The following is a 27,047-nucleotide window of genomic DNA, read 5'->3' on the forward strand; positions in this document are numbered from 1 at the left end:
GGTGAGAGCAAGAGATGACAAGAAGGTGAATACCATAAATAAAGAATGGAATTAAAATCCTGAGGAGTATTTCAGTAAGGTTGTAATGCAATGTATGGCTAGTAGGGATGTGAATCGCTTTTTGACAATTTAAAAAAATCATCAGATATTTTTTAAATCGTCAAAAATCGTTAAGAGTCGCGATACAATAGAAATTCCCCCGATTTATCGTGAAAAATCATAAATCGGGGGGGGGGGGGGGGGAAACTGGCACACCAAAACAACCCCTAAACCCACCCCGACCCTATAAAACTAATCCCTTACCTTCCCCACCCTCCTGAACCCCCCCAAAACTTTTTACGAGTACCTGGTGGTCCAGTGGGGGCGCGGGACCGATCTCCCACTCTCGGGCCATCAGCGCCATTTTGGCTGCCACTCAAAAATGGCGCCGATGGCCCGATGGCACCGATGGCGCTGATGGCCCGATCGTAAAGATGGCCACCACCATCTTTAAAAATGGCGCCGGCCATCCAGTGCTCCTACCATGTGACAGGGGCCGGCCAATGGCACGGATACCCTGTCATATGGTAAGGGCAAAGGGCCATCGGCGCCATCTTTATGAGTGGCAGCCGACGGCCCGAGAATGGGAGATCGCTCCCGGGATCACCACTAGACCACCAGGTAATTTTAAAATGTTTTGGGGGGCTCGGGAGGATGGGGGAAGCTAAGGGGTCATTTTTAAAGGGTCGGGTGGGTTTGGTGGGTTTTTTTTTTTATCGGACCATCGGCGCCATTTTTGAGTGGCAGCCAAAATGGCGCCGATGGCCCGAGAGCGGGAGATTGGTCCCCGCGCCCCCACTGGACCACCAGGTACTCGTAAAACGTTTTGGGGGGGTTCGGGAGGGTGGGGGAAGGTAAGGGGTCAATTTTAAAGGGTCGGGCCTCACTAAAAAAAAATTAACGATGTGAATCGGAACCGATTCACATCACCACCGATCAGATTTCTTTCTCCCTCTAGCCGAACCCGATCGTTAAGACGATCGGGCACATGATTCACATCCCTAATGGCTAGTACCTCAGTGGTAATGGTTTGAAAATGGAATGCCATAGCTATAAGTGACAGGCCTCATTGGTAATGGTTGGAACATGACTAGTCATAGCTGTAAGTGACAGACTCAATGGTTAGGGTTTGAACATAGCATGCCGTATCTGTAAGTGACAGGCCTCAGTGCTAATGGTTGGAACATGGCATGCTATTGCTGTAAGTGACAGGCATCACTGGTAATGTTTGGGAACATAGAATGCCATAGCTGTAAGTGACAGGCCTTATTGATAATGTTTGGAACATGGCATTCCATAGCTGTAAGTGACATGCCTTATTAGTAATGGTTGGAACATGGCATGCCATAGCTGCTGTAAGTGATAGGCCTTATTGGTAATAATTTGAACATGGCATGCCGTATCTGTAAGTGACAGGCCTCACTGTTAATGGTTGGAACATGGCATGCTGTTGCTGTAAGTGACAGGCATCACTGGTAATGTTTGGGAACATAGAATGCTGTAGCTGTAAGTGACAGGCCTCACTGATAATGTTTGCAACATGGCATGGTGTAGCTCTAAGTGACAGGCCTCAGTGTTAATGGTTGGAACATGGCATGCTGTAACTGTGAGAGGTTCATTGGTAATGATTGGAACATGCCATGCTGTACCTGTAAGTATCAGGTCTCAGAGATTAGGGTTTGAAAATCCCATGCCTTGGCTGTGACAGGCCTCAGTGGTTAGGGTTGGAGTAAGCCAGGCTGATAAAGGATAAATTATTCTTAAGTGTTGGTTTTTAGTAGAAGTGGCAGAGGATCTCAGTGGAATCATTCCGTGTTTGTCAAATCACTCACTGAGGCCTGTTTCCTCTGTCCTCCCATGCCTGCTTTGCCTCAACAACTGTTTGGTGTGAAACAGGAATAGGAAGTCAGGAATTAAGCATGACTCCAATGTCTTCCCTTTTGTCAGAATCTTGTTTCAATTTGAAAAACTATTTTTTTTAAAAGTCACTGGCCAGGGCCCAGGCAAAGACCCAAGCAATGGCTCAGGCCTAGAAAATATCCTGATGACCCCTCCCACATTCTTACTATATCTGACACTGCATTCTGGCCCAATCCCAATGCTAGGACCTTGGCCCAAGCCAAACCTCCATGCCACAACCCAGCTTGCAGGCTGGGTCCCAATGTTGGGTTTTTGGCCCAAACCCAGGTCTGATGCCAGGGTCCAGCTCAGAGGCCGGATCCCAATGTTGAGCCTTGGCCTAAGTCAAGGACCAAAATGCTGAAGCCTGACCTAGAGGCTGTATCTCAGAACTAGGGATTTGTAACAGACCCAGGCCCAATGCTAGGACCCAGGCTTAATGCCAGGGCCAGGCCCAGAGGCCGGATCCTGATGCCTGGGCCTTGACTTAGGCCAGGGACCAGGCCCAGGCCTGACACTGCATCCCAGCCTGAAGGCTAGGTCTCAACACTGGGACCTTGGCCCAGACATAGGCCCAATGCCAGGGCCCAACCAAGAGGCTGGATCCCAACTACTGGGTCTTGGTCCAGTGTCAGCCCCAGGCTTCGGAACTCCTCTTCAATGTCTTCTTTCTTTGGCTCATCTTCAGCAACTGACACAATTTAATTAGCTGCCCAGCTTGTCCTGATGCCTAGGTCCAGGTCAAAGACTCGATCTTACAAAAGCCTAGGCCTTGGTAGTTGACACCATGTCCAAAATGTTAGGAACAAAAGCCAGCCATTGCCATTTTGGAAAATTATGTCCACTGGCCTGGAAGCTTTGGGCCATCTCTGGACCACTGGCCTGGAAGCTTTGGGCCACCTCTGGACCAGCAGGGCATCTTCTTTTATGTAAAGGGAGTCCAGGGGCCCGCTAGAATACCAGGAAATCTGTTGTGTTTAAGGGGTTTGGGGGTGGGGGAGGACTGCTTCTAGAGGTCGGGGGGGGGGGTTGAATATGGGATATTTGGAGCAAGGGGTACACTTTGCTGAAAAGTGGAGGGTTTGCATAGGGGGCAGGGCATCAGCACACAACACTATTATATTTTACATTTTTTATTTCACAACTTGACAGGCATCAGGATGATGGGTGGGAGTCTCACTAGACCTTTTGGTGGGGAGATTTTGATCATTGAGAGGAGGGTTTCTGGGCCGCATGGCTCTATTTGATGATGGAAGAAAGAAGGGGATACTATGTATCCCTCACCCCCCCGAAGTAGTTTAAGTTACCCGGGCCAAGGGAGGGGCAGTTAACCATAGAAGAAATGCTATGATAAATTCTTGCAGGTTCGATTGCCTGGAAGGAGATAAAACAGTGTCCCAGGAGCCCCCAAATAACATGATTTGGTCTCCCCACCCAGATTCTCTGAGCAGTAACATGTCCCCTTGGTTCAGCCGGTCTAAATATATTGAAAATAGGCGTAACACTTCTAACGTTTACTGGAAGCAAATCAAAATAAAACACTTAAAATAACACTGTGACGTGGACACCCATAAGTAACAATAAGAGAGGGGGGGGGGGGGGCACTGGTGGTCACCAAGGAAGATGGCTGCTTAATTTTTCTGCTTCTCAGAAATCCTTGCATTTTCTTTTATTTACTGCTGCCCATCCTGCTTTATAACTCCTTTGAGGTTTTGGACTTGCCTTTAAGATGTCTAGCTCTAAATCTGGAAAGATTGAGGCAGCTTTCGCATTTTCTTCCTGGACCAAAAGAACAAAACATGATCCACCCTCCCCGGAAAAAGTACCTGCTAGCAAAACACCTTCTAATCCAGACCTGTTCCTCACAGAGCTGCAACGACTGAAGACCATGTTGCGTGATAATACTGTAACTACCCTGCGCGATAAAATTGGAACTCTCTGATCTGGTTGCTAATGCTGCGACCTTGTCGCCGCACATTGATACGCTGGAAAACCAGGTAGATGCTTGTGGAGTAGTAGTTGAAGATGTACAGGCCCTATCTCAGAAGTCAACACCTTGCAGTACGACCTCAAGGACTTATCAAATCACAACCAACGCAACAATATCTGACTACTCGGTGTTCCAGAGGGCAAAGAAGGCTCGAACATGCTACCATTCCTCAGACACCTGATCCCTGCGAGTCTGGTTCTACATTTCAACCTCCCTCTAGAAACTGAATGGGCGCACTACACTCCTTGGTGGCAACCTTCTCATACTTTGCACCGCAGCCCATTATCTTCAAGGTTTTGTGCTATCCGCAAGTTTTGGCGATCTTGGCAGCAAAAGCTAAATCTTGAACACCTTTGATGCCATGTGCCTTATCTATGTGCCGGATTTAGCAAAAACCATGGTTGCTTGCCGCAAAACCTTTCTGTGCCTGCAACCATGCCTTCGTAAAGTGGGCGCTCAATGGGGCCGATTTTAAATTTTACGCGCGCGGGGTACATTTGTGCGTGCATGTTATAAAATCCAGGGTCAGCACGCACAAGGGGGTGCACACTTGTGCACCTTGCGCGCGCCGAGCCAAAGGGGAGCCCCGATGGCTTGCCCCGTTCCCTCCAAGGCCACTCCGAAATCGGAGGGAACTTTTTTTTGCCTCCCCCCACCTTTCCCTCCCTTCCCCTAACTATCCCACCCCCCAGCCCTAACTAAATCCACCCCCCTACCTTTGTTGCAGAAGTTATGCCTGCCTGAGGCAGGCATAACTTGTGCACGCCGGCCAGCTGCCGGCGCGCCATCCCCCAACACAGGCCGCTGTGCCGGAGGACTCGAGACCGCCCCGGGACTGCTCCTGGACCGCCTCCCTGCCCCTGGCTCTGCCCCCGGACCGCTGCCATGCCCCCGGCCCCACCTCCAGACCACTGCCACGCCCCCGTCCCGTCCCCACCCATTTTTCAAAGCCCCAGGATATATGCACGTCCCGAGCCTATGCAAAATAGGCTCGGCGCGCGCAGGATTAGGTTTTCGGAGGTTACGTGCAAATCTTACACACATAACACTTTGAAAATCAACCCCAATATGTCCTCCTGTACCCAGCTCGGATGCTGGTGACTCATAAATCTCCACACATTCTTATGAAGATCCATCGGAGTTGGTCTTTTACTTTGATAGCCTGTGAATGTCTTCCCCAATGGTTACCTGATGAAGTCCTGTGCCTTCACTTTTTTCTGCTTCCTTTGCAGTGCTTTGGCACCTTACTCAAAATGACAGTGGTCAGCCATCTTGTTTTGACTGCATAATTTTCTTTCTTGCTTACCTTTTTGTTCCTTTTATGGCCTCGTAATGGTTTTTATATGTTCGCTTTTTCCCTGATGGTATATAGACGATGTTTTTCTTTGTTTTCTCTTACTCCAGTTGACACCCAAGCCTTTTTTTTTTGTCTTCTGTCATCCTGCTTTTTTTCAAGCTGCGTCAAAGTTTAAATATAACGGGACACTGACTTTGATATTTTTATTTTCGATTACTGCTTAGACTCCCGCTATTCTATTGACTCTTGTTTGCACCTTGCTTATCTTTGCCATGCTATATGACATTGTGGGTATCTTTTTTTTTTTTCCAAGGCTCTTGTTATTGTGCATTCTGGCACCTGGCCTTCTCCATTTGGGGTCTACTTTTCTTATGGCCCTAAAGTTTTGATATCTGGCTCAGATGCAAGAAGATACTTTTTTTTATGGTGTCCTCCATCTACTCTTATTTTTTCCCTCCCAATTGAGGGCAATAGTTTTATGGGGTTTTTTTCCTTGGTATGCTAGAGGACTGAGCTTCCTATTGCCTTGCACCACCATCTCTGTTCTGATTTTCCCCATTCATGGAGACTGTTGGCGCACTTATTTATGTGTGCTATTTTTTTTTCTCTTTTCTATTTTTTATCCCCCGGAATCTTGAAGTTTCCCCTTCTACTTTTACCATTTTTTCTGGATATCTTTTCATTGATGCCTACTTCTGCTTTCTCTTTTTTTTGTATTGTCACACTGCAGCTGCCCCATGTCTTTTCTAGCTCACGATGGCAGGCAATTTACAACTTTTTTATCTTCAATGTTAATGGCCTCAATCATTGTATCAAACACAAGAAAGTGATCACACATTTTAAATCACTGCACTCAGATATTGTATATTTACAGGAAACCCACTTGTCCTATCTTGAATCACTCAAGCTTAAGCAAGATTGAGTTGGCCACATTTGTTTTGCTCCAGCAGTTTGCAAGAAGCATGGAGTGGCCATATTGATTCATAAATCTCTGCCTTTGCGAATTATTGAACAAGATTTGGATCCAGAGGGTCACTGGGTAGCTGCAGTTGTATCCATTCATAATACTAAGGTATTTCTGTTGAATGTGTATACTTCCAATGTAGATATTTCAGTTTTTTACACTGAGATTTCCACCATGTTATGTACTCATGCTCACATTCTGGTTGTTCTGGGTGATGATTTTAACTAGCCAGTTGATTTAATCCTGGATTGCCAGCCTGCTGCCCCTTCCAGGCCCTCTATGTCTCATGCGGCTCTTTGGAATCTCATTTTTACTTACCATTATGGTTGACCCCTGGAGACTGTTACAACCCACCAATAAGGATTTCACCTTCTTTTCTTTCCCTCATCATTCCTACTCCGGTATTAACTACTTTCTAATCTTCCTTAATGTACTCAGCCTTCTCCTCCATGATTTCTCTGATTCTACTATCTGATCATGCTATTGTTTCCCTGTCCATTCATTGGGATCGCCCGTCTTCTTGTGTTCCAAGTTGGAAATTTAATGCGGCTCTATTTTTTTTATCTATTGGTTTATTTAGTAATTTTTAAAAAGGGAAATTTTTTAATTTTTAACAACATTTATAGTACAGTGTGTTTTATTAGTTAATTTGTATTATTTTTTAGTTCTTTGATACAGTTAATCAATATGTTTTATAGGACAAGGATTAATGCCCAGTCCTCATTTTATTGTAAACTGACATGAAGTTCACACAAATGTTTGGTATATAAAACACTACATAAATAAATAAATATTGGATGATCCATCATTTAAGTCTAAAATCTCTACTTTTATTGAATATTTTTTTACACTTAATACCTCTGCAAAAGTTCCCAACACATTGGGAAGCCTTCAAGACTACCTTACGCGGCAAAATTATTGATTTCTCTGCTCACTCTCGAAAAGTCCTTAACACACAACTTTTAGATTTGGAGAGTCAAATGTCTTGCTTGGAACTAGCTCATATTTGTTCTCTGGACAACTCCTTTCTCCTTTAACTTCATAAACTGAAGTATCAATATAACAGCATTCTTAGCAATCAAGCGTGTAAGGCTCTTTTTCTCCAAAAGTCTAGATATTACTCAGAGCAAAATAAGTCTGGTTGGCTCTTGGCCAAATATCTTCACTCTCTCAAGGAACACCAGAGGATAGGTGCTTTCAAATCTCATTCTGGAATGATGCTTTCCACTCAAACTGAGATTCTTCATGAGTTTTGGAATTACTATCTTTCTCTCTATGCCTCGGAATCTCGTCATGATCCCTCTCTTATCTCTGCTTTTCTTTCTACTTTGGACCATCCTACCTTAACCTTGGTGGACTGAAAAAAGTTTGACAGGCCAATTACCCAATTTGAAATCCAGAGTGCTGTATCATCAATCCACTCTGGGAAATCACCTGGTTTAGATGGGATATCTCTTCCCGCTCCTTCCTCATCTTGAGTCACTCTATGTAAACATGCAGACATGTGGCTTGGTGGCTCCATGCTTTAATGAGGCCAAGATAGTTGTTTTCCCCAAACAGGTCCTCTTTTGGTCTCCAATTATAGTCCTATTTCCTTACTTAATGTAGATTACAAAATTCTTGCTAATCTGTTAACCTTGTGCTTTGATGGTGTAGTGTATAAGCTCTTACATGTTTCTCAGTCTGGTTTTATGAAAGGCCATCTTATTACAGCTAACGTGTGGCTTTTCTTACATCTTTTACATGTATCCAAAGGCATTCTAGAGCTCTTAGTTGCACTCTCATTAGACGCTGAGAAAGCCTTTGACCATATCAAGTGGGATTACCTTTTTGATGTTCTGCATTGATTTGGCTGTGGTGACTCTTTCATCTCCCTTACTAAACTGCTATACCATTCCCCACTTTCTTTGCTCTGTATCAGTGGTTTTCTTTCTCAGCAGGTTTTATTACAGAGGGGGACATGTCAAGGCTGTCCATTTTTCCCATACTTGTTTAACATCTCCATGGAACCCCTCCTTCTGGCCCTGCGGCAAGACCCTGTTGTTACCGACATTCAGTATCATGGTACAGAATCTAAGCTTGCAGGGGGGCGCGCTGACGTCACCAGCGGGAATGGCCGCCTAGCTTGAGAGCTCCTGGCTTCCTAAATTTGCGAGCGATCAAACCCACACTTTATGCACCCGAAATTTCGCAGCTTTTTGCGCAGCTCGACGCCCATTACCCAGAGATGGCGAATCTGAAACCGGGTTGTGATTTAAAGCGTTTTACCTACACGAAACCGGGACCGGGTGAAACGGAGTCTGTGGAGGGCGCGCCGGCGGGCCTTGGCGCCGAGACCGCGGTGCACCACCCGGCTCCCGAAGTAATCTCTGACCTGCCGTCGCGGGCGGAGATGCGGGACTGGTTCATAGGACTGCGGGCGGACATGAAACAGCACAAGGCTGACCTGATGCAGCACATGGACGAGCTGCGTGAGGATTTAGCCGCACTCGGTAACCGCGTGGATGAGCTGGATGTTAAGGTGGAGGGCCATGCTGACACGATCCACAAAATGGCCGACGCACTTCAGCTAAGTATGAGGGATCAGGCACAGCTGGCTGACAAGGTGGAGGACCTCGAGAATCGGTCCCGCCGCAATAACCTGCGCATTCGGGGGGTGCCTGAAGGAGAAAATTTCCTGAACTGTGAGTCCGTGGTGCAAAAAATTTTCCGCTATATTATGCAGGAAAATGTACCTGCGGGGGAGGGGCCCGCGGCCGGAGGCCCTAATTTTCGCATTGAGCGTGTGCACAGGACCTTGGGGCCTAAGACGTCTGAAAAACCCCGGGACATTTTGGTATGTCTCCAGTCCTTTAAAGAAAAAGAGCTGTTGTATGCGCGCTCTCGCACACAGCGTGAGTGGGTCTGGGAAGGACATAAACTCAGCTTCTTCAACGATCTTGCGGCCTCCACGCTACGCAAGCGTTTTGACTTTCGTCCAATTACTGGCACCCTGCGGGACCGGAACATCAGATATAAATGGACCTTTCCCTTTGGCCTTCAGTTTGAATATCATGGGGCCGTTTTTCGGGTCCGTACTTTCGAAGAAGCGTCTGAGGTATTTGCAAAGAACCAGCTGCCTGTTCCTTCGGTTTCCATGCCTGCCGGGCCACAACTGTCCAATTTGCCGAAGACACCACGCTGGCAGCGCGTGGGCAACAAACGTCGGCTGGAAAGGCAGGGTCGGACACCGCCGGGAGCATGGAAGGCTCCCTCTACTGGCCCTACAGGCTGAAGGGACTGATCATCTCTCCCACTAACACTTGGATACTGGGCGACATGTTCTTTTTCTACACCATTTTCGGGATCTGTAAGCACTGTTTTATTGCATGTGGGTTTGGTCCATATTAGGTGGGCATTACATATATTTTGGCCGGGGAGCGACTCTTCTCGCTGGTTGCTAAGACCCCCGGTTTGTTGGAGTTATCCCAATGGGGGATAAACAGGGTTATGGAGGGGGGGGGGAGGGGTTTCTTTCATCCATGTGCTCTGGGGGTAAAGCTTGGTTCTTTCTATATGCGGGGGTGGCCCGAGATGGAGATGGAGGTCTATTACAGCAGCGTGGTGTACATCCTTCTAAACGGTTTGACAAATGGCGTTAAAAATATGGTCCCTGAATGTCAAGGGACTTAATACCCCTATGAAGCATCAGTACCTCCTTAGAGATCTCAGACGCCAAAGCGTAGATATTGCCCTTATTCAGGAGACGCACACCAGGAAGTGACATGAACACCTGTTGTGCTTTACTGGGTACCCCCATGGTTATTTTGCTTCTAGTACCTCTACTTCTAAATATACGGGGGTGGGCATCTTGGTAGCTCAGTCTGTCATTTTTGAATATAAATCACATATTGCTGACCCTGAGGGCCGTTATATCTTATTGAAGATGCAGTTGGACGGCCGTCTATATACTATTGTTAGTATGTATGCGCCTAACGTAGATCAACATCTATTTTTTACAAAGATGGAGGATGTACTATCCTCGTATGCAGAGGGTATACTAATCTGGGGGGGGGGGACCACAACGTAGTGCGGAACCCTAGGTTGGATTCCTCCAACCCCCGTAAGGCAGGGAGCTGGAAAGCTACCGCCTCTTTGAAGGCTATAATGCATGGATGGAGTCTTCTAGACATATGGCGGCAGAGGAACCCCACGGCCAGAACTTATACGTTCTATTCTAACCCTCACAATACCTACTCTCGCCTGGATTTTCTGTTAGTGGATAAGGGGTTTCAGAACCAGGTGCTAGACGCGGATATAGGAACCATAACATGGTCTGACCATGCTCCGGTATGGCTTAAGATTGGCCTGCGGGACCCTGAACCGGGATGTAGATTTTGGCGACTTAGAGAAGAAGTACTCCGAGACCCAGGACATAGTGAACAACTAGCTGCTCACTTGCGGGATTACCTGTCCCTGAATAGGGGGACGGTGGGAGATGCTGGGATCTATTGGGAGGGGTCCAAGGCGGTTATGAGAGGGCACTTGATAACACTCTCCTCAGCCTTGCGGAAGATTAGGGACGCAAGGCGCAATGCTCTTCTAGCTGACATTGCGTTCTTGACACGCGAGCATTCACATCGCCCGACGCGAGTTACCCTCGCATGCCTTCGGCACAAGCGCACTGAATTACAGTTGCTAGACACGGAGCAGATATCCCATGCTATGCTCCGGGCCAAGCAACGATATTATGAGGGACACAATAAGGCGGACAGGTTTCTAGCGAGGTTGCTTAAGCAACGTACCTACGCAACTCTTATAGCCAAGATACGGGACAAGGCGGGAACTATATTGACGGCGACTAAGGATATCCGCCGTTGTTTTACTCAGTTCTACACCCAATTATATAAGGCGGACCCTGTCATCACGCCTGCTCAAGTGGATCACTACCTTGAATTGCTTCCCCTACCCACCTTGACTAAATCCCAACAAGCTTACTTAGACTCTCCTATACAGGCTATTGAGATCCAGGCGGCCATTGGGGACCTTAAGGCTGGTAAATCGCCGGGGTTGGATGGTTTCTCGGGCAGTTATTATAAAAAGTTTCTTACTCAAATAGAGGGTCCATTGACTGACTTCTTTAATGGCCTACAGAAGGGAGCCTCCCTGCCCCCTCATTCCAATGTGGCGGGCATTACTGTCATCCCAAAGCCTGGTCGGGATCCCACACAGTGCGGTTCCTACCGCCCTATCTCACTGCTCAACGTGGATTTAAAAATTTTGGCAAAAGTGCTGGCCGCTAGGCTTAATACGGTACTCCCTTTATTAGTGCATAGTGACCAGGTTGGCTTTATACCCCGTAGGATGGCTGCTGACAACGTCCGTAAGGTGATTGATGCGATTTGGTGGGCCAACACGGCAAAAGCCCCTATGGTACTAATGGCTATCGATGCCGAGAAGGCATTCGACTTGGTACACTGGGATTTTCTGTTTGCCACATTGGAAAAAATGTCTTTTGGCCCGGGGTTCTTGCGCTGGATTCAATGTCTTTATCAGAATCCGGGAGCTAGAGTTAAGGTTAATGGCCAGTATGGGGACCTCTTTCCGATCCAACGGGGAACGTGTCAGGGGTGCCCACTTTCACCATTACTGTTCGCGTTATTCTTGGAGCCGCTGGCGATTAGGGTGCGTAACTCCCCCTCCATTACTGGGATACCCATGAAGCCCAATCCTATGAAGATTTCCCTATTCGCGGACGACGTCCTTCTCACGCTTACACACCCCCTGGCTTCTATTGCTGGAGTCACGGAGGAGCTGCAGGCCTATAGTGCAGTGTCTGGCTTTAGGGTCAACATGGACAAAACGGAAATTCTAAATATTACCGCCTCCCCGGCGGTCATGGGCGAGTTGGCGCGCTTATACCCCTTTAGGGTATCCCAAAAGGTGTTAAAATATCTAGGGGTTCACCTCGGAGCGCATCCTTCTGAATTATTTGGCCTTAACTACACGCCGCTGTTGCGACGGATTAGACAGGATCTCCATCTCTGGGACAGGGGGCAATATTCATGGTTGGGGAGGGTGGCCATTATTAAAATGAATGTTATTCCTCGTTTTTTGTATTTTTTCCAAACCATCCCCATCTTTATTTCCACTGCGATACTCCGCTCCTGGCAGAAAATACTTTTCGATTTCATCTGGCGTAAGCGCCCTCCCCGGGTGTCGAGACGATTGATGTTTCAGCCTCGAGACCGCGGGGGACTTGGAGTTCCGAATTTACTTTGGCTATATGTTGCTGCCCAACTGAAGGCGATTCCCGATGTGCATAGTCGCCGATCTCCTAAACAGTGGGCCGCCTTCGAGGAGCAGGTTCTGGGGGGCATCCCATTGACTGCTCTTATTTGGCAGCCGCGCTCCACCTGGCTTCCGATGGGTCTGAAAACGGGGGCTCTGGACACTATGCTACGTCTCTGGGATCGATGGAAGATGAAACTGGCGGGTGATCGTTATTATTACCATACTACTGGACTCTATAATCATTTACAATTTCCCGCTGGATGCCAGCATGGGGTGTTTCACACTTGGCGGAAGAAAGGGATAACTCGCATCGAACATGTGCTTCAGGGAGGGACCCTGATGACTTGGCCAGAACTGCAGACTCTTTATCGGTTACCTTCTTCCGATTTCCTAGCGGGCAATCAATTGCTTCACTTCCTACGCACCCCCAGAATGATGGATTCCATACGCAGGGGCAAGTCACAGTTTGAACAACTATGTACTGCAGTGGATAAAACTACTGGGATGATCTCTAAGCTCTATGCTCTTCTGGCGGAGCCTGCTGGGACGCCCTTTCCTCATGTGGGACACTGGGAGCGAGACTTGGGCCTGACATTGACCCCAAAAGACTGGTATAATATATATAGGCAGGCACGCCAGTGCTCTGTCTCTGCCCTCTATCAAGAAAATTGTTATAAAATGATTACACGCTGGTACCTTACCCCTCAACTTCTGCATCAGCGATACCCCTCACTGGACGCTCAATGTTGGCGGGGATGTGGCTGTACGGGGACTTTCTTTCACATCTGGTGGCAATGCCCAAAGGTACGGGACTTGTGGATAGCAGTGGCTAACTGGTTGGAGACACTTCTCGGAGCCTCTGGATTTTACAAAGCCAGTTTTATGCTCCTTCATCACCCACCTTTGACCCTCCGAAAGAAACACACACATTTTTGTCATCAAGTTTTTATTATAACCAGGTTGACAATCGCACAAGCATGAAAATCAGCGGATGTACCTTCGCTGCAAATCATACAACATAAAGTTCATCTTTCTTGTCAGCTGGCGGCGGTTACGGCGGCGCTACATGCGGACGTCTCCAAATTTCAAGCCGCTTGGTCTCCATACCTTCAATGGGAGAAGCAACAAATAAGGTCTTGAGTTGGGTTGACCTTTGAGTTTACCACGTACGCATTGATGTATATCATTTATGTTCTTTTCTTTTGCCTGCTGATCTTACCTCCTTTTCTATTCTTTGATTTTGTACCAGGAATTGGGCTACTGTTACCTTTTCTTGTGAGCACATGGATGTCGGGTGGGTTACTTGGGGGGGGGGGTTTACGGCACAGATGATGCTCTTGAGTTTGCAGCTTTGTATTGTTGTGTTGTTTCATCTTTTGTGGTTTTATTGAAACTACAATAAAATTATCAGTAACAAAAAAAAAAAAAAAGAATCTAAGCTTGCAGCTTATGCTGATGATGTCCTTCTGTTCATTAGTAAGCCTCCTCTCATCACTATTCCAAAATAATGGAGCATATATCCTCATTCTCTGCTATTTCTGGTATCATTTCAATTGGGCCGAGTCAGAGTTGATGTTGCTGAATGGTCAAGCATTTGGTATGGGAAGCCTACTTCCTCCTTTTTGATGGCTTCCTGAGGGTCTAAAATATCTTGTCATACATTTTTACACTTTTTGTCCTTAGCTCTGTCCAAAGCAGAAGGTTGAATTGACTCTTTCATATACCATCGCACATCCAGATGGTTGCCACTTTATCTCTTCTGGTGGGGCTGCTTAGAAGCGAATAAGATGGTATTGGCACCTTAGATTAATTTTATGCTTGGTATGCTGCCGATGTTATTCTCCTCTCGCTTTTACCATCAAATTAACTGTTTGCTATCTCATTTTTTATGGAAAGTCAAGTCTCCTCATATTGCTCTCCGCATGCTTAAGCTGCCCAGACAGTCAAGAGGAGTTAATTTCCCAGATTTTAGGTATTATCATATCTCTTTTATACTCCAACAGGGTCTTGCCTGGGTTTCTGAAAATGTACACTCCTCCTCTGTCCCAATTTCACCTGCTTACTCAATTACCGCAAGCGAGAACGCTTCTTCATATTCTGACCATTAATGGTCAGAGTTCCTTACAAAGTTATAAATATTTTAAATTACATTTCCTTCCCTCGTGCACTGGTTTAGTGATGGTCTGGTCCCATGAACTGATGACTCCTGATGAGTTTCCTTGGAATACATTTTGGAATAAAACTATATGTGCTTCTCTTTCTTCCCACCTCACACAATCTATGTTCTTTCGTGCTCATCATGAATTTTGGATGCCTTGGACCAAATTTAAAGCTTGACTCTCAAATTCACAATTTTACTGGACATGTAACACACCTCAGACCTTCTTGTCTCATATTTTATTTTATTGACCACTTCCCAATCTACTCTGGCATGCTGGTTGGAATATGATCTCTAAGATGTTAGATTTAACATGTTTCTATTCCTTAAGAACATAAGAACATAAGAAAATGCCATACTGGGTCAGACCAAGGGTCCATCAAGCCCAGCATCCTGTTTCCAACAGTGGCCACAGGCTGTAAGAACCTGGCAAGTACCCAAAAGCTAAGTCCATTCCATGTTACCATTGCTAATGGCAGTGGCTATTCTCTAAGTGAACCTAATAGCAGGTAATGGACTTCTCCTCCAAGAACTTATCCAATCCTTTTTTAAACACAGCTATGCTAACTGCACTAACCACATCCTCTGGCAACAAATTCCAGAGTTTAATTGTGCGTTGAGTAAAAAAGAACTTTCTCCGATTAGTTTTAAATGTGCCCCATGCTAACTTCATGGAGTGCCCCCTAGTCTTTCTATTATCCGAAAAAGTAAATAACCGATTCACATCTACCCGTTCTAGACCTCTCATAATTTTAAACATCTCTATCATATCCCCCCTCAGCCGTCTCTTCTCCAAGCTGAAAAGTCCTAACCTCTTTAGTCTTTCCTCATAGGGGAGCTGTTCCATTCCCCTTATCATTTTGGTAGCCCTTCTCTGTACCTTCTCCATCGCAATTATAACAATTATTCTTAAACCCTTCGCTGTATTGCCCCCTCTCGCATTTTCTAAAGGAAATTGCTAGATTTTATATTGTCTGTAGCTGTTAAATTGGTTTTACTCCATTGGAAATAACCTGCTTGTTTGAATGTTATTTATTTGGTGGCATCTTGTTTGTTTATACTACTGCTATGAAAAAGAATTGGCCAGAAGATATCAATGGATGCGCAGTTTGGACGCAATGTGGAAACCGGTAGACCACTTTTTTGCAGATGCTCCCAATGCTTGGTAACGTGTGCTATATTTTTTCTTTTGTTTTTCTGCAGTTTGACCTGTTATTCATGTGTTTCATGTAGACATTCTTTTGCTTTTGCGTATTGTATTTCTACTTGCTTTCTTGTTTCCAGACCCCCCCACCCCGCCCACTTCATCTTGGTGTGCATAAGAACCACTGAACTCCAGATGAATATTTATTGCTCTTTGCATTACTATAAATCAATAAAATTATCTTGAACTGAAAGAGAGGTCAAGGGAAAACACAATCCAATGAAACACACTCTGCAAAAACAGTCAAATGTGCAGTAGTATCAGTTACCTATAGCAACTGGTTGATTACATTGTTTAACAATTTTTCTAGTAAATGTTTAGCATAAATATGGAAATGCTAGGTGCTCTAAAATTGTTAGGGGCCAATTTTCAAGGAATTTAGGATCTTAACTTTTGGAGCCTAAATTAGCCCTTTTGAAAATGTATTAGGGCTGAATGCCTAAATTTAGGCTCCTAGTTTCATTAGGCTCCTAAATTTAAGACCCTAAAAAGTGGGTGGCTACAGGGCAAAGTTAGGGTGGTGAAACAAAGTTACAAGCTTAATTTAGCACTGATTTTCAGACTAGGCATATAAATTTGGGGACCTAAGTCAAGGCAAATAAATATAGAAGGCCTAAAATTAGGAGCCTAACTTTTAGGTCCCTAAATTAATGGGAATTTCCAGCTGAAAACATAGGCATCTAAGATCAGCTGAAACTAGGTGCTTAATTTGGGCACCTATTTTAGAGGTCTGAATTTAGGAGCTCAGCTTTTTTTGAACTTCTGCCCTATTAGAGTCTATAAATGTGCACCTAGCATTCAGTCACCGTTGGAGCCTGTTCTGAAGTGGTTTAGTAGCAAGCTTGGGTTTTATTTTTCCATGTCTTTGATACACACTTCTCATCCATCTCACTAGTCCCTAAGGACAATTCCCAACATGCTCACATGGACAGTGCCAGTCTGCCTTAGCCATGCAGCAGAGTCAGGATGTCTGTGAGCCCAGTTAGAATTAGCGGAGTTATTTTCCTCTCTCTCACAGCTGTCCCTCTACTCAACCAGGCAGAGAAAGGCACAAAACTACCTTATAGTGCGTACACTCCCCTCTTTTGAAACTTTGATTACTTAGCTGTTGTTTTCACACTTGGCAGAATGCAGCATTCATATACTCTGTCAGTCTAAACAGGTGGCTGGATGCACACACTTCCCTCTGGATTTGTTTGGAAGAACTGGTGAGTAGCTCCTACCATCACAAAAAAGACTCTCCTGGTCCTTCATAGCAAAGCTCTTCCTCTTTCTCTATCCTTAGCTGCCCGGGGAATACAAACTGCAAAAAGCAATTCTTTTCTTGTCATTTCTCATTGATGCTAAAAATGTACAGCTCCCATGGGTTCCAGGGGGTCAGCTGACTGCTTGTTTCTCCATGTAGCTTCCCCTCTCCCTTCTGGCTAGTTTCTTCTGTCTGTTAACCTTTTAGGAATTGGTTTGGTAGACAGCAGCTCAAAGAAACAAAAGCTCCAACTTTTTTTTCACAGCTTGCATGAATTTAAAGCTACATGCTGCATAACCTTAATTTTTTGCCACAATTCCTTAATTCTTTCTTGTCATGGTACTAGGGCAATTAGAGACCCCAGCTAAGTAAAATAAGTATGAAGCACCACCTAAGAGGGAGGACCTTGCAAGACTGGAAGATTGGGCATCCAAATGGCAGATGAAATTTAATGTGGACAAGTGCAAGTTACTGCATATAGGGAAAAATAACCCTTGCTCTAGTTACACAATGTTAGATTCCATATTAGAAGCTACTACCCAGGAAAAAGATTTAGGCATCATAGTGGATAATACTTTAAAATCGTTGGCTCAGTGTGCTGCAGCAGTCAAAAAAGAAGGTACAGAGAAGGGCAACCAAAATGATAAAGGGGATGGAACAACTCCCCTGTGAGGAAAAGCTGAAGAGGTTAGGGCTGTTCAACTTGGAGATGAGACGACTGAAGGGGGATATGATAGAGGTCTTTAAGATCATGAGAGGTCTTGAATGACTTCTCATGATCTTGACCTTGAATGAGAAGATGTGAATCGGTTATTTACATTTTCGGATAATAGAAGGACTAAGGGGCATTCCATGCAGTTTGCAGGTAGCACATTGGAGAAAATTCTTTTTCACTCAACGCACAATTAAGCTCTGGAATTTGTTGCCAGAGGATGTGGTTAGTGCATTTAGTGTAGCTGGGTTCAAAAAAGGTTTGGCTAAGTTCCTGGAGGAGATGTCCATTAACTGCTATTAATCAAGTTTACTTAGGGGCAGATTTTAAAAGCCCTACGTGCGTAAATCCAGTGATGGGGGGTTACGCGCGCCGAGCCTATTTTGCAGAGGCCAAGCGTCACGCACAAGCCCCGGGACGTGCGCATGTCCCAGGGCTTTGTGAAAGGGGTGGGGGGGGGGGAGGGGCGGGGGCAGGACCGAGGCCTCCAGCACAGTGGCTGTGCGGTACTTGGCCGCCGCGTGCAACCTACACCTGCCCAGAGGCAGGAGCAACTTATTGAACAAAGGTTGGGGGGTTTAGATAGGGCTGGGGGGTGGGTTAGGTAGGGGAAGGTGGGGGGAGGCGGAAGGAAAGTTCCTTCAAAGGCCGCTCCGATTTCGGAGCGGCCTGGAGGGAACAGGAAAAGCCATTGGGGCTCCCCTAGGGCTCGGCTCGTGCAAGGTGCACCCCCTTGCACGCGCCTACCCGGGATTTTATAACATGCGCGTGGCTGCACGTGCATGTTATAAAATTGGGCGTAGATTTGTGTGCGCCGGGTTGCACTCACAAGCCTATGCCCGTGCATAAGTTTTAAAATCCAACCCTTAAGGAACAGGCACTGCTATTAATTGCATCAGTAGCATGGGATATTCTTGGTGTTTCGGTAATTGCCAGGTTCTTGTGGCCTGGTTTGGCCTCTGTTGGAAGCAAGATGCTGAGCTTGATGGACCCTTGGTCTGACCCAGCATGGCAAGTTCTTATGTTCTTATGAGAAACCCAGATCGGCTTCCTGTCACAGTTCCTTGTCCTGATATAGTATCAGCTCAGGGGGTAGTGGAGGCTGCTTTTAGGAACTGGGTCACAAATATATATCTTAAACCTTTTACAGACACCGCAAAGCTCCAGCCTCCCAGTGAAAACAAGGACTGGTCTGTGGACTGGCACAACTTCTCTTAGATAACTTGACCACTCAATGTTTCAGTCATGCATTGTATTTACCAACGACAGATGAATGAAATCAATTCAATTTCAAAAAACTTGTAAATCATACCATCAATAACAAATACACAGTAACATAATAAATGACGGCAGATAAAGCCCAAACTGGTCCAACTGGTCTATTCGGGAAGATATTCTGGATTGTAACTGTCACTCTGTGCAGGTTATCTCCTTGCCATTTAGTTCAGGATCGTAACTGCTGCTCCATTCAGGTTATCCCCTCACCTTCTTGTTCAAGGATCATAACTTCCACTTCCTGCAGGTTGCCACCTCATCTTCATGTTCAATGGTTGAATCTGCCGATGCATGCAGGTTACTCCCTTACAGAAAAGTTACCACATGTTATCCCAGTGCTTCATTTATATCCTCTTGCCTCTAAAAATCCTATGCATTTATACTATAACCTTGTGAATTCCGTCACCATTTTTGTCTTCACCACCTCCTCTAGGCATCCACCATACTTTCTATGAAAAAAATATTTCCTGATGCTGCTCCTGAGTCTACTCCCCTTACGTTTCGTATCAAGATATCTAGTTCAACAGCTTCCATTCCATTGAAAAATGTTTGTCGATTGTGCATTTTTCATTCTTTTCAGGCATTTAAAAGTCTGTATGATATCCTCCTTGTCTCTTTATCCCCTCCAGAGGCTGTCTATCTATCTATCTATCTATCTATAGATAGATAGATAGATAGATAGATAGACGCGAGGATCTAAAGATTTCTATATCTAAATCTATCTATAGATAGATAGATTTAGATATAGATATCTTTAGATCCTCGCGTCTCGTCTCATATGTCTTTTGGTGCAGACCCTGCACCATTTTGGTGGTCTTTCGCTGGATTGCTTCTATCCTCTCCCTATCCTTTTTGTGATATAGCCTCCAGATCTGAACACAGTACTACAGGTGTGTCCTCACCAATCACCTGTATAGGGGTGTATAACAACTTCATTTTTCCTTCTAGTTATACCTCTCTGTGTGCAGCCCAGCATCCTTCTGGCCCTAGTCACCACCTTGACACACTGCTTTACTACCTTCAGATCATCACCCGAAGGCTCTCTCCCTCTCCATGTTCATCATTTTTCTCATCCTCCATCAAATTCAGCTTCTTTGGATTTCTGCACCTCAAACCCTGGTATTAAATCATTAACTGCCAAACATTTAACTACTCTTTAAGTTTTCTAAATCATTCCTCATTCTGTCTATTCCTTCCGGGATGTCTAATCTGTTGTAGATCTTAGTGTGATCCGCAAAATGACAAACTTTTCCTTGTAAATCCTCTACATTATTGCTCACAAAGATTGAATCCCTGAAGCATGCCACTAATTCCCTTTCTCTCCTCTAAGAGAATTCAGTTTACCACTACCCTCTGTGATCTGTCCATCAATCAATTTCTAATCTATTCCACCACCTTAGCTGCCATAGATATTATTTTCTGTGTTACTCTTCTTGAAATCATTTATACTCTTTAAATGCTGATCCTTTTGCCTATATGTTTTCAGCTACCTCCTTGGAAAACCATTTTGGTTTTGTTTTCTTATTTACTTTTCTTAAGAAAAGATTTGTTGCCTCTATTATAGCATTTGAGTTTAGCCCATTGTTCTTCCATGTCACCTAACTCCTCCCAGTCCTTCAGCACCTCCTCAAGGTACTTCCCCATTTTAGCAAAGTCTGTTTTGTTTTGTTTTTTTTAATCCAGGCTTCATGTGCCTTCTCTCCATCTTGGCCTTTATAGCAAAATATACAGTCTGATAATCACTAGTCCTTAGGTAGGCACCTTCCGAGAAATTAGAGAGACTGTCTCCATTTGTGAGTATCAGGTCCAGTTTTTCCCCTCCTCTTTTGAGTTCTACCACCATTTGATTAAGCAGATACTCTTGAAGTGTTTCCACAATGTCTCTAATACTTACCCATTCTGCAGATGACATACTCCAGTCCACATAAAGCAGGTTAAAGTCCAAGTACACCACCACTACCATTTCATTCCCAACTTTTGGATGTCTTTAGCCAGACTTGTGTCTATTTCCTCCATTGGAGTAGAAAGTCTTTAGACTACACTAGCATTTATGGGAGTATCATCATCTCTTTCTAAGATGGATCACAGCGCCACCTCTATTCCCCAATTCCTATGCATTTCAGTTGCCTTGATATTACTTTTGGCAGAAAAGGTTTCTCCTCCTTTTCTTTCCCTTCTATCATTCATAAACAGATTCTAGCTCATTATGGCTGTATTCCATTTATGAGACTTGTTGAACCATGTTTATATAATAGCATTAAGTCTAATTCTGTCACTGCCATTAGTACTTGCAAATTAGGGATGTGTAAGGACAAAAAATTCATTTTGGTTTGTTCATTCATCTTGTAGGTCACAATCATTCATCAGGTAAGGTTTGCTTGAAAAAAAAATTGTTCTTTAATTTTATTCATTTTTTAAATTTATCTTTAGGTCAATAGGAGAAGGCTCCATTGACTTCACTGTAAAGGAAAAAATGGTCCTGGCATCAGACACAGCCTCAGATGTTTGCCTGAGCCTGAACAACAGAACTCAGCCTCGGGCTAGGCCCCATTGTTGGGCCTTTGCAATGGGACCTGGCCTCGACCAGGCCCTGGTGTCAGACCTGGGCTTGATCCTTGGGCCTAGGCCTGCACCTTGCTGACCAGCCCCACCCAGGCCTCAGTGTCAGGCTTAAGCCTGAAACTGTTTCAGGCCTCAGCAACAAGACCTGTCCTAAGTCAGGCCCCAGCATAGGACCCAGGTCTCAGGATCCAGTCTTGGGCTGAGCCCCAGCATCAAGCCTCAGGGACTTGATCCAGGCTCAGTGACAAGATCCAGCATTATACTTGGGCCTGGGCCTCACGCCTAAGCTTGAGCTTTGATGATGGGACCTGGCTTTAGACCAGGCCTCAGCATCAGGCCAAGGCCTAAGCTCAGGTCTGGGCCTTGGTGATGGGTCCTAGCCTTAGGCCGGGCCCCATTGACAGGTCTAGACTAAGGCTTGGTCCCACTAAAAGCCATTTAAAAAAAAAATGCATGAATTTTGGGGGTATTTTCACCTGAGGTTACTTTTCAATTCATTTCATTCTAACAAACCAAAAATAGCCTCATTCATGGCTTTTTTGCTCATTTGTTTAAAACTAATTCACATCCTGTTTGTAAATCTGAAACTGTAGCACCTAGACTATGATCATTTGTGCTCATAGTATTCCAGCTGTTTCTGCTTTGCTTGCTGATCCTCCCAATCTTCTCTTCAACCCATATGCCGAAAAGTGGACTATTGCATTGATTTATTTGGTTTTCCCCATCATCTGCACAGTATATACAGTATTGAGGGACATCCCAATTTCATCATCTTCCATTTGCTACCCTCACCTTCTAGTTTAAATGACTGCCAATATATGGTCTGAATGTTTCATTTATGATCCATTTTTCTTGCCACAGACAGACATATATAGCCTTTCACTCTTCCATTCTTGGCCCCAGCTTCCTATATATCTAAAAATCTTTTTTTTTTATCAGGTTTTGAGCCGTATACTGACGTCATCTGTATAGCATAGCCTTCTGAAAATGCTATGGTCTTTATCATCTGTCTAAGTCCCTCCACCCTGATTCTGGAAAACACTCTGTACTATAGAAACATTGTTTTGAGCCAGGTCATCGATCACCAATGAGTTATAATATCAATTTTAGAGGCCTTATTTTATTCTCTGATAGCACAAATATTCTGATTTGCATTTCTGCTAGCAGAGGATCCTGGGGGCATATAGGTTTTGTGTTTCCCTCAAAATGTGTTCCCAAGTTAGTAGCTCTGATAATAGTCAGCCAGCAGTTTTGAGGTCATTTGATAGTATTTCTGGGTTTGTGTGTGCATTGAGGGGCGGATTTTAAAAGCCCTGCTCGCGTAAATCCGCCCGGATTTACGCGAGCAGGGCCTTGCGCGCCGGCGCGCCTATTTTCCATAGGCCTGCCGGCGCGGGCAGAGCCCCGGGACTCACGTAAGTCCCGGGGTTTTTTGTCGGGGGCGTGTCATGGGCGGGGCCGATCGACGCGGCATTTTGGGGGCGGGACACGGCGTTTCGGAGGCGGGCCCGGGGGCGTGGTTTCGGCCCAGGGCAGTTCGGGGGCGTGGCCGCGCCCTCCGGAACCGCCCCCAGGTTGCGTCTCGGCGCGCTAGCGGCCCGCTGGCGCATGGGGATTTACTTCTCCCTCCGGGAGGCGTAAATCCCCAGACAAAGGTAGGGGGGGTGGGTTAGATAGAGGAAGGGAGGGGAAGATGAGGGGAGGGCGAAAGCGAGTTCCCTCCAAGGCCGCTCCGATTTCAGAGCGGCCTTGGAGGGAACGGAGGCAGGCTGTGTGGCTCGGCGCACGCCGGCTGCCCAAAATCGGCAGCCTTGCGCGCGCCGATCCTGGATTTTAGCAGATACACGCGGCTACGCGCGTATCTACTAAAATCCAGCGTACTTTTGTTTGCGACTGGTGCGCCAACAAAAGTACGCGAACGCACATTTTTTGTAAATCTACCCCTGAGTATCTTCTTTCCTTTTGGTTGCTACTGCAGATTCTATTTCTGAAGCAACTTCATTTTCCAGGTGATAGACTATAACTCTTGCTGTGATGAACATAATATTGGTATAGGAGTATAAGAAATCAATCATGCAAATATTCTGGACCCCCTTTTTTTTAGAACTATGAAATTACATAATACAGCTTTTAATGCATTTTGAAATTGGAAGACAGTGAAGACTGTCTGAAACTGGAATAATATGATCATATAAATATAAATTTGTCAGCAATCAGACATGGCTTGGAGCTCAATTGACCTTAAACACCTCACATTGGGGTAGATCTTAAAAAAATACGCGATCGCGTACTTTTGTTCGTGCACCAGGTGCGAACAAAGTACGCTGGATTTTATAAGATACGTGCGTAGCTGCGCATATCTTATAAAATCCGGGGTCGGCGCACGCAAGGGGGTGCACATTTGTGCAACCTGCGCGCGCCGAGCCCAGCGCTCGCTGCCTGTTCCCTCCGAGGCTGCTCCGATTTCGGAACGGCCTCGGAGGGAATTTTCCTTCGCCCTCCCTTCCCCTACCTAACCCACCCCCCAGGCCCTATCTAAACTCCCCCCCCCCTACCTGTCTGGGGAGGACTGCCCCCAGTCCTCCCCAGACAGTAATGCCTGGGTGACCAGGAACCCTTGGCCAGCACCAGAAGAGAAATGACACTTCCTCCAAGGCACACCCTCAATACTGTTAATTGGTTGGTCAAATCCACAGCTATAGCGACTACACACATCCCTCTCTCACCGGGTCTAAGAATGCCATCCCTCGCCCAAACAACAACATCAAATAGGAGATCTGACCCCAGATTTCCAAAGCCATGGTACATAATACTGTATCCTAAGTTATGGTACCAGTCTATCCATTTGCATGTTTTAAATAGTTTGCCTAAAAGTATGAATTTTAGAATTGCTGCTTCATGATGAAGATGCTAATGTATTCCTATTTGATAGAGTGTGAAAAATACAGAAAAGAATTCCTGTAAAAATGTCTAGATATATAGAAGAAGTTATGCTTTGATTTTTAAGGAGTTATGAAATGTATAAGTGTATTTTAAAACTGAATTAGCTTCTTGAAGCCTGATTCTTCAATTTTTCATGATAAATTCAGTTTTACAGCAAAATCCTATTTCTTTAAATACAAATCATTTGTCCTTTTATTTGGCTGTTCTAATCTGCTGCTTTTAGAGATTAACTTTTGATTGATTGTCCATTCTCCCTGAGACTGATGTTAGTATGGGGCACATCTTATTTTTATCATTATATGAAACCATGATTAAAATCAATCCAATCAATCAATTGATGTCTTAGATGGAAAGAACTACAAATGACTATTACAAGAGGGTAATAGTTTGTGCAAAAGTTAAAGCTCATTTACATTTCTTATATTGGAATGTGTTTAATTTAAATCCTATGTACAGCAACTTTCCTATGCAATTGTTTTAGTTTTAATTACATTTTTTCTTTAATATGCTTCTTATGCATTTCCTTTTGAATTTTAAAGACATTATCATGCAGAGTTCAAGTAGTATATTGATCCTCACAGAAATGAACTATTTGCAGATTTTGATACCTTTAATTGAACCAACCCTACTTTTAGGGAGGGAAATGGGAATGACTTAGGAAGGGATGATAAATAAAATTACTAATTTCAAATTAATCATCACTTGCTGCTTACTGGCATACTGTTTTTGGCAGCCAAAAAAGAGAAATCAATAACTAAATTGGTATGGGGTCTGAATTATTATCTTAGCTCTTTGAAATGGTACTATTAATACAGATTGAAGGCATGCTAGCAGTGAAATGTGGAGAATCCTGCACTATCTTTTCCTGGACTTCACCTGTTCTCTGGTTGAATGGAAAACTTCCAATTTCAGTGCGTACAGTCAGACATCTTATTTCAAGAACACTTATTCACTAGAAAATAGAGCATGAAAAAAATGTTCAATGGAAAAGATACCTATTTGAAAAGATACCTCAAAATTATTATTTTTCTGTGGCTTTCCTTGATAGTTTTGAAGGTCCTGAAAGGTGTGATATAATTCAAATAAAGAAATAAATAAAATAAAATTATAGGGGGTCACATGATAAGGTTATCCGAGATAGATGTGTCTCTCTCAGCTCTTGGTGCCATGCTCCTGCAATCGCCGGGAATCCGACCCCCCTGAGCTACTCAAGCTCTCTCCTTACTCTTTCCTATCTTGGGCTTAGTCAATAGTCTGATTTATGCAAAAATTGCCCATGTTTATGCCAGCTAAGGCTGGAAGAAAGAAGAAAGATAAACAGCGTGGCACAGAAGCTAAGATGGTGAACGCAAAGGAAGACCAGGAATCTCGTCAGCTGGTGGAGTCTATGCTAGCAGATATTAAAGAAGTGATTCATGCGGCTCTTGACAAAAAGCTAAGTAGCATTTTGGAGCAAATACATGACCTGAAGATGACTATCTGATCTTAATCCTGGAGGGAAGAAACGGAGGGTCGTGTTTCCTTACTCGAGGATGATGTGCTTGCACTTGCAAGCAAACGAAGAAAAGGGAGGCCAATATTCAATAGGGATGTACATTCGTCTAAAGCAAATATGCAGTCCGCAATGAATGACTCATTCATTTCATTCATGGGCCCATGAATTAGAATGGGCATTTCCAATGAATGAAACATATGTCATTCATTTACGTTACCCATAGAAAAGCATTGGCTGCATTTAGGTGCATTGTAAAGAATATTCTGATAGTATGTGCAGATTGTTTGAGAGTGCTTGTGAATCTTTCTCTTGAAGAAGAAACATTGCAAGCTGTTATGTGAGCTGTATTGTTCCATATTCCACAGTGTTTATTTAATCAAAGGTGTGCTCTTGTTCAAAATCAGAAACTTTGCATTCCAATCCTTTTGGCCGCTGTGTGTGTTCATCTGCACAGCTTTTGAATTTTATTTTATGTTAATATCTCACTGTCACTGCCACAGAAGAGGAATGTTTGTGTGTTAAGTCTTTTCTCCCTTGTGGGGGAAAGGCTGAAGACTGTAGCTTCTCTCTGAAGTGCAGTGATTGACTTTAGTTTGGGCCTGTTGCAGTGAGCCAACAGCTATGCCAAGCAGGCAGACAGCACTAGACAGTGCTATGCTAGCTTTGACATAGTGCCCAAGATAGAGAGGCTTATTCTAATGCTCTCTCTCTGTCTGGGTCTGTGCACCAGAGTCAGTGCAACTACAAAGAAAAACAGGCAGTCACTGTCACAGGTACAGCCAGTCTCTTTGTGGATTAATTTTGTTACTGCAGTATTAGTGCACACATGGCTGCACTGATGTACATATTATAGCATTAATCATCATTCTCTGCTCTGTACATGTGTATTGTTCAGTAGAGGTGTGCATACAATGTTTTTCTTTCCCATTTCGTTTTTGGTTTGGGGGTGGGCCATTTTGGTCCACTCCTGGATGGGAAATTTTGTTTTCA

The sequence above is a fragment of the Rhinatrema bivittatum genome, chromosome 3 (genome assembly GCF_901001135.1).
Source record: "Rhinatrema bivittatum chromosome 3, aRhiBiv1.1, whole genome shotgun sequence".
NCBI classification, from domain to species: Eukaryota; Metazoa; Chordata; class Amphibia; order Gymnophiona; family Rhinatrematidae; genus Rhinatrema; species Rhinatrema bivittatum.